A 10031-nucleotide genomic window follows, 5' to 3' on the forward strand; every position below is an offset into this window, starting at 1 on the left:
CCCCAAGAACTTCTCATGATCCATTGCGGCGTCAAGCCATCGTTCCTTCAACTGTTCAAGAAAATACGACATCTCCCTGCTCTCGTTCGTGTACACGACATCGAGCATGGTCGTGCCATGTGCGAGCACCTCTCCAAAGCGACTTGGCATGATGGAAGAAGAGAAGGGAAGAAGAGAGGATAAGAACAGAGAGCGAGAGAGAGAGAGAAGAAGAAACAGAGAAATGGCGACTCTGCTTCAGTTCGTGCTTTTCATCGCCCGAAACGACGCGGGATGCAAACCGTTTAGGGCCTTTAGTCCCGGGTTGAGCCACCAACCGGGACTAAAGAGGTATACCAACGGTTGCCACCACTACGGCATGCCACGTGTTAGGCCTTTAGTCCCGGGTTGAGCCACCAACCGAGACTAAAGGGGGATACGAACGGTTGCCACCACCACTGCCCACCGCGTAGCCCATTAGTCCCGGTTTGGGACACGAACCGGGACTAAAGGCTCCTTACGGGCCGGGACTAAAGCCTCGAGGGAGGCATTGAGAATTGGGGCGACGTGGCCGGGCCTTTAGCCCCGGCCTAGAGGCCGGCCTGGACTAAAGGGTCCCAGCCAAAGGCCCGTTTTCCACTAGTGCACGTCAGCGTCTCTCGTCCCTAATCTCATGCACCTTCGTATTCCTAACTACTATCTAGAGGGACAGAGCGAGTAAATAAAAGGAATGCCGTAATAAGCCATGTATTCCATCCTGGACTATAATAAATAATGAGCTTTTATATAACGTACTTATATGAACTCCGTCTAAGAGCATCTCCAACGCCGGCTGTAAAAAACGTGCGCGGAGCGGTTGCGCGCGCTCCAGCATCATCGAGAGCCTTGGTCGTATCCCTATCAACCTGGGAAGCACCAGCAGCCAAAACAAGCGGCATCGGTGGGGTAGGAGCCACAGGAGTGACAAGGCATGACGGACAGGGAAGCTCGCTAGAGAGGACACCCCATATATAGAAGAAGACCGCGCATGTAGATACGCATAAAGTGTTGGAAATATGCCCTAGAGGCAATAATAAATTAGTTATTATTATATTTCTTTATTCATGATAATCGTTTATTATCCATGCTATAATTGTATTGATTGGAAACACAATACTTGTGTGGATACATAGACAAAACACTGTCCCTAGTAAGCCTCTAGTTGACTAGCTCGTTGATCAAAGATGGCCAAGGTTTCCTGGCCATAGGCAAGTGTTGTTACTTGATAACGGGATCACATCATTAGGAGAATCATGTGATGGACTAGACCCAAACTAATAGACGTAGCATGTTGATCGTGTCATTTTGTTGCTACTGTTTTCTGCGTGTCAAGTATTTGTTCCTATGACCATGAGATCATATAACTCACTGACACCGGAGGAATGCTTTGTGTGTATCAAATGTCGCAACGTAACTGGGTGACTATAAAGATGCTCTACAGGTATCTCCGAAGGTGTTAGTTGAGTTAGTATGGATCAAGACTGGGATTTGTCACTCCGTGTAACGGAGAGGTATCTCAGGGCCCACTCGGTAATACAACATCACACACAAGCCTTGCAAGCAATGTAACTTAGTGTAAGTTGCGGGATCTTGTATTATGGAACGAGTAAAGAGACTTTCGAGTAAACGAGATTGAAATAGGTATGCGGATACTGACGATCGAATCTCGGGCAAGTAACATACCGAAGGACAAAGGGAATGACATACGGGATTATATGAATCCTTGGCTCTGAGGTTCAAACGATAAGATCTTCGTAGAATATGTAGGATCCAATATGGGCATCCAGGTCCCGCTATTGGATATTGACCGAGGAGTCTCTCGGGTCATGTCTACATAGTTCTCGAACCCGCAGGGTCTGCACACTTAAGGTTCGACGTTGTTTTATGCGTATTAGAGTTATATGGTTGGTTACCGAATGTTGTTCGGAGTCCCGGATGAGATCACGGACGTCACGAGGGTTTCCGGAATGGTCCGGAAACGAAGATTGATATATAGGATGACCTCATTTGATTACCGGAAGGTTTTCGGAGTTACCGGGAATGTACCGGGAATGACGAATGGGTTCCGGGAGTTCACCGGGGGGGCCACCCACCCCGGGGAAGCCCATAGGTGTTGGGGTGCCGCACCAGCCCTTAGTGGGCTGGTGGGACAGCCCAAAAGGGTCCTATGCACATTGGGAAGAAAATCAAAGAGAAAAAGAAAAAAAAAGGAGGAGGTGGGAAAGGGAAGAAGGACTCCACCTTCCAAACCAAGTAGGACTCGGTTTGGGGGGGGGAGTCCTCCCCCCTTGGACTCGGCCGACCCCCTTGGGGCACCTTGAGCCCCAAGGCAAGGTCCCCTCCCTCCCACCTATATATACGGAGGTTTTAGGGCCGATTTGAGACGACTTTTCCACGGCAGCCCGACCACATACCTCCACGGTTTTCCTCTGGATCGCGTTTCTGCGGAGCTCGGGCGGAGCCCTGCTGAGACAAGGTCATCACCAACCTCCGGAGCGCCGTCACGCTGCCGGAGAACTCTTCTACCTCTCCGTCTCTCTTGCTGGATCAAGAAGGCCGAGATCATCGTCGAGCTTTACGTGTGCTGAACGCAGAGGTGCCGTCCGTTCGGTACTAGATCGTGGGACTGATCGCGGGATTGTTCGCGGGGCGGATCGAGGGACGTGAGGACGTTCCACTACATCAACCGCGTTCTCTAACGCTTCTGCTGTACGGTCTACAAGGGTACGTAGATCACTCATCCCCTCTCGTAGATGGACATCACCATGATAGGTCTTCGTGCGCGTAGGAAAATTTTTGTTTCCCATGCGACGTTCCCCTACAGTGGTATCAGAGCTAGGTTGATGCGTAGATGTCTTCTCGAGTAGAACACAAAAGTTTTTGTGGGCGGTGATGTGCGTTTTGCTGCCCTCCTTTGTCTTTTCTTGATTCCGCGGTATTGTTGGATCGAAGCGGCTTGGACCGACATTACTCGTACGCTTACGAGAGACTGGTTTCATCGTTACGAGTAACCCCCTTTGCTCAAAGATGACTGGCAAGTGACGGTTTCTCCAACTTTAGTTGAATCGGATTTGACCAAGGAGGTCCTTGGATGAGGTTAAATAGCAACTCATATATCTCCGTTGTGGTGTTTGCGTAAGTAAGATGCGATCCTACTAGATGCCCTTGGTCACCACGTAAAACATGCAACAACAAAATTAGAGGACGTCTAACTTGTTTTTGCAGGGTATGCTTGTGATGTGATATGGCCAATGATGTGATGTGATATATTGGATGTATGAGATGATCATGTTGTAATAGAAATATCGACTTGCACGTCGATGGTACGGCAACCGGCAGGAGCCATAGGGTTGTCTTTATACTAACGTTTGTGGTTGCAGATGCGTTTACTATTTTGCTAGGATGTAGCTTTGGTAGTAATAGCATGAGTAGCACGACAACCCCGATGGCAACACGTTGATGGATGATCATGGTGTGGCGCCGGTGACAAGAAGATCGTGCCGGTGCTTTGGTGATGGAGATCAAGAAGCACGTGATGATGGCCATATCATGTCACTTATGAATTGCATGTGATGTTAATCCTTTTATGCACCTTATTTTGCTTAGAACTACGATAGCATTATGAGGTGATCTCTCACTAAAATTTCAAGATGGAATTGTGTTCTCCCCGACTGTGCACCGTTGCTACAGTCCGTCGTTTCGAGACACCACGTGATGATCGGGTGTGATAGACTCAACATTCACATACAACGGGTGCAAAACAGTTGCGCACACGGAACACTCGGGTTAAGCTTGACGAGCCTAGCATGTGCAGACATGGCCTCGGAACACATGAGACCGAAAGGTCGATCATGAATCATATAGTTGATATGATTAGCATAGGGATGCTTACCACTGAAACTATACTCAACTCACGTGATGATCGGACTTGGGATAGTGTAAGTGGATCATGAACCACTCAAATGACTAGAGAGATGTACTTTTTGAGTGGGAGTTCAGCATATAATTTGATTAAGTTGAACTCTAATTATCTTGAACATAGTCTAAGTCCACTTTGAATATATTTGTGTTGTAGATCATGGCTCACGCGACAGTCATCCTGAATTTTAATACGTTCCTAGAGAAAGCTAAGTTGAAAGATGATGGAAGCAACTTTATAGACTGGGCTCGTAATCTTAAGCTAATCTTACAAGCTGGGAAGAAGGATTATGTCCTTGATGCTGCGCTAGGAGATGAACCACCCGCTACGGCTGATCAGGATGTTAAGAACGCTTGGTTAGCACGTAAGGAGGACTACTCAATAGTTCAATGTGCAGTCTTGTATGGCTTAGAACCGGGACTTCAACGTCGCTTTGAGAGTCATGGAGCATTTGAGATGTTCCAGGAGTTGGAGTTTATCTTTTAGAAGAACGCCCGGATTGAGAGGTATGAGACCTCCGATAAATTCTATGCTTGCAAGATGGAGGAAAACTCATCTGTCAGTGAACATGTGCTCAAAATGTCTGGGTACTCAAACCGTCTAGCTGAGCTGGGGATTAAACTCCCGCAAGAAGCTATCACTGACAGAATCCTTCAATCACTGCCGCCAAGCTATAAAGGCTTTGTGTTGAACTACAACATGCAAGGGATGAACAAGTCTCCCGGCGAGTTGTTTGCGATGTTGAAAGTCGCAGAGTCTGAACTCCGTAAAGAGCATCAAGTGTTGATGGTGAATAAGACCACTAGTTTCAAGAGAAACGGCAAAGGCAAGAAGGGCAATTCGAAGAAGAGCGGCAAGCCTGTTGCCAATCCGCCGAAGAAACCCAAGGCTGGACCTAAGCCTGAAACGGAGTGCTACTATTGCAAGGGTATGGGTCACTGGAAGCGCAATTGCCCCAAGTATCTGGCAGATAAGAAGGCGGCCAAAGAAAAATCAGGTATATTTGATATACATGTTATTGATGTGTACTTAACCGGCTCTCGTAGTAGTGCTTGGGTATTCGATACCGGTTCTGTTGCTCATATTTGCAACTCGAAACAGGAACTGCGGAAGAGACGAAGGCTGGCGAAAGATGAAGTGACGATGCGCGTAGGAAATGGTTCCAAGGTTGATGCAATCGCCGTCGGCACAGTGTCACTTCAGCTACCGTCGGGATTAGTGATGAACTTAAATCATTGTTATTTAGTGCCTGCGTTGAGCATGAACATTATATCTGGATCTTGTTTATTGCGAGACGGTTACTCTTTTAAGTCAGAGAATAATGGTTGTTCTATTTCTATGAGTAACATCTTTTATGGTCATTTACCGAATGTGAGAGGATTGTTCATATTGAATCTTGATAGCGATACGCATATACATAGCATTTAGACCAAAAGAGTTAGAGTAAACAATGATAGCGCCATATTTTTGTGGCACTGCCGCTTGGGTCATATTAGTGTAAAGCGCATGAAGAAACTCCATGCTGATGGACTTTTGGAGTCACTTGACACGTGCGAACCATGCCTCATGGGCAAGATGACTAAGACTCCGTTCTCCGGAACAATGGAGCGTGCAAGTGACTTATTGGAAATCATACATACCGATGTGTGTGGTCCAATGAGCGTGGAGGCACGCGGCGGATATCGTTATTTTCTCACCTTCACTGACGATTTGAGTAGGTATGGTTATGTCTACTTGATGAAGCACAAGTCTGAAACATTTGAAAAGTTCAAGCAATATCAGAGTGAAGTGGAAAATCATCGTAACAAGAAGATCAAGTTCCTACGGTCTGATCGTGGGGGTGAATATCTGAGTTTCGAGTTTGTTGATCACTTAAGAAAATGTGGAATTCTTTCACAGTTGACACCGCCTGGAACACCACAGCGTAATGGTGTGTCCGAACGTCGTAATCGTACTTTGTTAGAGATGGTGCGATCTATGATGTCTCTTACTGATTTGTCGTTATCATTTTGGGATCATGCATTAGAAACAGCTGCATTCACTTTAAATAGGGCACCAGCAAAATCCGTTGAGACGACACCATACGAACTGTGGTATGGCAAAAGGCCAAAGTTGTCGTTTCTTAAAGTTTGGGGATATGATGCTTATGTCAAAAAGCTTCAGCCTGAAAAGCTAGAACCCAAAGCGGAAAGGTACGTCTTCATAGGTTACCCAAAAGAGACAGTTGGGTACACCTTCTATCTCAAATCCGAGGGCAAAGTGTTTGTTGCTAAGAACGGAGCTTTTCTCGAGAAGGAGTTTCTCTCGAGAGAATTGAGTGGGAGGAAGATAGAACTTGACGAGGTTGTTGAACCTCTCATCCCTCTGGATGGTGGCGCAGGGCAAGGGGAAACCTCTGTCGTTGCGACGCCGGTTGAGGAGGAAGTTAATGATGATGATCATGAAACTCCAGTTCAAGTTTCTGTTGAACCACGCAGGTCGACAAGATCACGCGCTGCTCCAGAGTGGTACGGTAATCCCGTCTTATCAATCAAGTTGTTGGACAACAATGAACCTGCAAATTATGAAGAAACAATGGTGGGCCCAGATTCCAACAAATGGCTAGAAGCCATGAAGTCCGAGATAGGATCCATGTATGAGAACAAAGTGTGGACTTTGGAGATACTACCTGAGGGCCGCAAGGCTATTCAGAACAAATGGATCTTTAAGAAGAAGACGGACGCTCACGGTAATATGACCGTTTATAAAGCTCGACTTGTGGCAAAGGGTTTTTCAAAAGTTCCAGGAGTTGACTACAATGAGAGTTTCTCACCCGTAGCGATGCTTAAGTCCGTCAGAATCATGTTAGCAATAGCTGCATTTTTCGATTATGAAATCTGGCAGATGGATGTCAAAACGGCGTTCCTTAACGGTTTCCTTAAGGAAGAGTTGTATATGATGCAACCCGAAGGTTTTGTCGATCCTCAGAATGCTAACAATGTGTGCAAACTCCAGCGATCCATTTATGGACTGGTGCAAGCATCTCAGAGTTGGAACAAACGCTTTGATGAGGTGATCAAAGCATTTGGGTTTATACAAGTGGTTGGAGAATCTTGTATTTACAAGAAAGTGAGTGGGAGCTCTGTGGCATTTCTAATATTATATGTGGATGACATATTACTGATTGGAAACAACGTAGAGCTTTTGGAGAGCATAAAAGGTTACTTGAATAAAAGTTTCTCTATGAAGGACCTAGGAGAAGCTGCTTACATTCTAGGCATTAAGATCTATAGGGATAGATCAAAACGCCTGATAGGACTTTCACAAAGCACATACCTTGATAAAGTTTTGAAAAGGTTCAAAATGGAACAGTCCAAGAAAGGGTTCTTGCCAGTTTTACAAGGTACAAGATTGAGTAAGACTCAGTGCCCAGCAACTGATGAAGATAGAGAGCATATGCGCTCCGTCCCCTATACTTCAGCCATAGGTTCTATCATGTATGCGATGCTGTGCACTAGACCGGATGTTAGCCTGGCCATAAGTGTGGCAGGTAGGTTCCAGAGTAATCCAGGAGTGGATCACTGGACAGCGGTCAAGAATATCCTGAAGTACCTGAAAAGGACTAAGGAGATGTTTCTCGTGTATGGAGGTGACGAAGAGCTCGTCGTAAAAGGTTACGTCGATGCAAGCTTTGACACAGATCCGGACGACTCTAAGTCGCAAACCGGATACGTATTTATTCTTAATGGGGGTGCAGTAAGCTGGTGCAGTTCCAAGCAAAGCGTCGTAGCAGATTCTACATGTGAAGCGGAGTACATGGCTTCCTCGGAGGTGGCTAAGGAGGGTGTCTGGATGAAGCAGTTCATGACGGATCTTGGACTGGTGCCAAGCGCACTGAATCCAATAACCTTGTACTGTGACAACACTAGTGCCATTGCCTTAGCAAAGGAACCACGGTTTCACAAGAAGACCAGACACATCAAACGATGCTTCAACCTCATTCGCGACTACGTCGAGGAAGAGGACATAAATATATGCAAAGTGCACACGGATCTGAATGTAGCAGACCCGCTGACTAAACCTCTTCCACGGCCAAAACATGATCGACACCAGAACTGTATGGGTGTTAGATTCATTACAATGTAATTCACATGGTGATGTGAGGGCTAGATTATTGACTCTAGTGCAAGTGGGAGACTGTTGGAATTATTCCCTAGAGGCAATAATAAATATAGTTATTATTATAATTCCTGTATCAAGATAATAGTTTATTATCCATGCTATAATTGTATTGAATGAAGACTCATTTACATGTGTGGATACATAGACAAAACACCGTCCCTAGCATGCCTCTAGTTGGCTAGCCAGTTGATCGATGATAGTCAGTGTCTTCTGATTATGAACAAGGTGTTGTTGCTTGATAACTGGATCACGTCATTGGGAGAATCACGTGATGGACTAGACCCAAACTAATAGACGTAGCATGTTGATCGTGTCATTTTGTTGCTACTGTTTTCTGCGTGTCAAGTATTTATTCCTATGACCATGAGATCATATAACTCACTGACACCGGAGGAATGCTTTGTGTGTATCAAACATCGCAACGTAACTGGGTGACTATAAAGATGCTCTACAGGTATCTCCTAAGGTGTTAGTTGAGTTAGTATGGATCAAGACTGGGATTTGTCACTCCGTGTGACGGAGAGGTATCTCGGGGCCCACTCGGTAATACAACATCACACACAAGCCTTGCAAGCAATGTAACTTAGTGTAAGTTTCGGGATCTTGTATTACGGAACGAGTAAAGAGACTTGCCGGTAAACGAGATTGAAATAGGTATGCGGATACTGACGATCGAATCTCGGGCAAGTAACATACCGAAGGACAAAGGGAATGACATACGGGATTATACGAATCCTTGGCACTGAGGTTCAAACGATAAGATCTTCGTAGAATATGTAGGATCCAATATGGGCATCCAGGTCCCGCTATTGGATATTGACCGAGGAGTCTCTCGGGTCATGTCTACATAGTTCTCGAACCCGCAGGGTCTGCACACTTAAAGTTCGACGTTGTTTTATGCGTATTTGAGTTATATGGTTGGTTACCGAATGTTGTTCGGAGTCCCGGATGAGATCACGGACGTCACAGGGGTTTCCAGAATGGTCCGGAAACGAAGATTGATATATAGGATGACCTCATTTGATTACCGGAAGGTTTTCGGAGTTACCGAGAATGTACCGGAATGACGAATGGGTTCCGGGAGTTCGCCGGGGGGGCAACCCACCCCGGGGAAGCCCATAGGCCTTGGGGGAGACACACCAGCCCTTAGTGGGCTGGTGGGACAGCCCACAAGTGCCCTATGCGCCAAGGAGAAGAAAATCAAGAGAGAAAGAAAAAAAAGGAGGAGGTGGGAAGGAAGGGGGACTCCCTCCCACCAAACCTAGTCCAACTCGGTTTGGGGGGGGGGAGTCCTCCCCCTTGGACTCGGCCGACCCCCTTGGGGCTCCTTGAGCCCCAAGGCAAGGCCCCCTCCCTCCCACCTATATATACGGAGGTTTTAGGGCTGATTTGAGACGACTTTTCCACGGCAGCCCGACCACATACCTCCACGGTTTTTCCTCTAGATCGCGTTTCTGCGGAGCTCGGGCGGAGCCCTGCTGAGACAAGGTCATCACCAACCTCCGGAGCGCCGTCACACTGCCGGAGAACTCTTCTACCTCTCCGTCTCTCTTGCTGGATCAAGAAGGCCGAGATCATCGTCGAGCTGTACGTGTGCTGAACACGGATGTGCCGTCCGTTCGGTACTAGATCGTGGGACTGATCGTGGGATTGTTCGCGGGGCGGATCGAGGGACGTGAGGACGTTCCACTACATCAATCGCGTTCTCTAACGCTTCTGCTGTACGGTCTACAAGGGTACGTAGATCACTCATCCCCTCTCGTAGATGGACATCACCATGATAGGTCTTCGTGCGCGTAGGAAAATTTTTGTTTCCCATGCGACGTTCCCCTACAAGCTTACGGGCCTACTTCCTAATACTTTGCTTGATGGGCCTTCTGGGCCTACTGCGGGCCTGAATCCTGGCCCATGGATGGGTTTCTAGTCGTATTCA

This window comes from Hordeum vulgare, chromosome 7H (assembly GCF_904849725.1).
Source record: "Hordeum vulgare subsp. vulgare chromosome 7H, MorexV3_pseudomolecules_assembly, whole genome shotgun sequence".
Lineage (NCBI taxonomy): Eukaryota > Viridiplantae > Streptophyta > Magnoliopsida > Poales > Poaceae > Hordeum > Hordeum vulgare.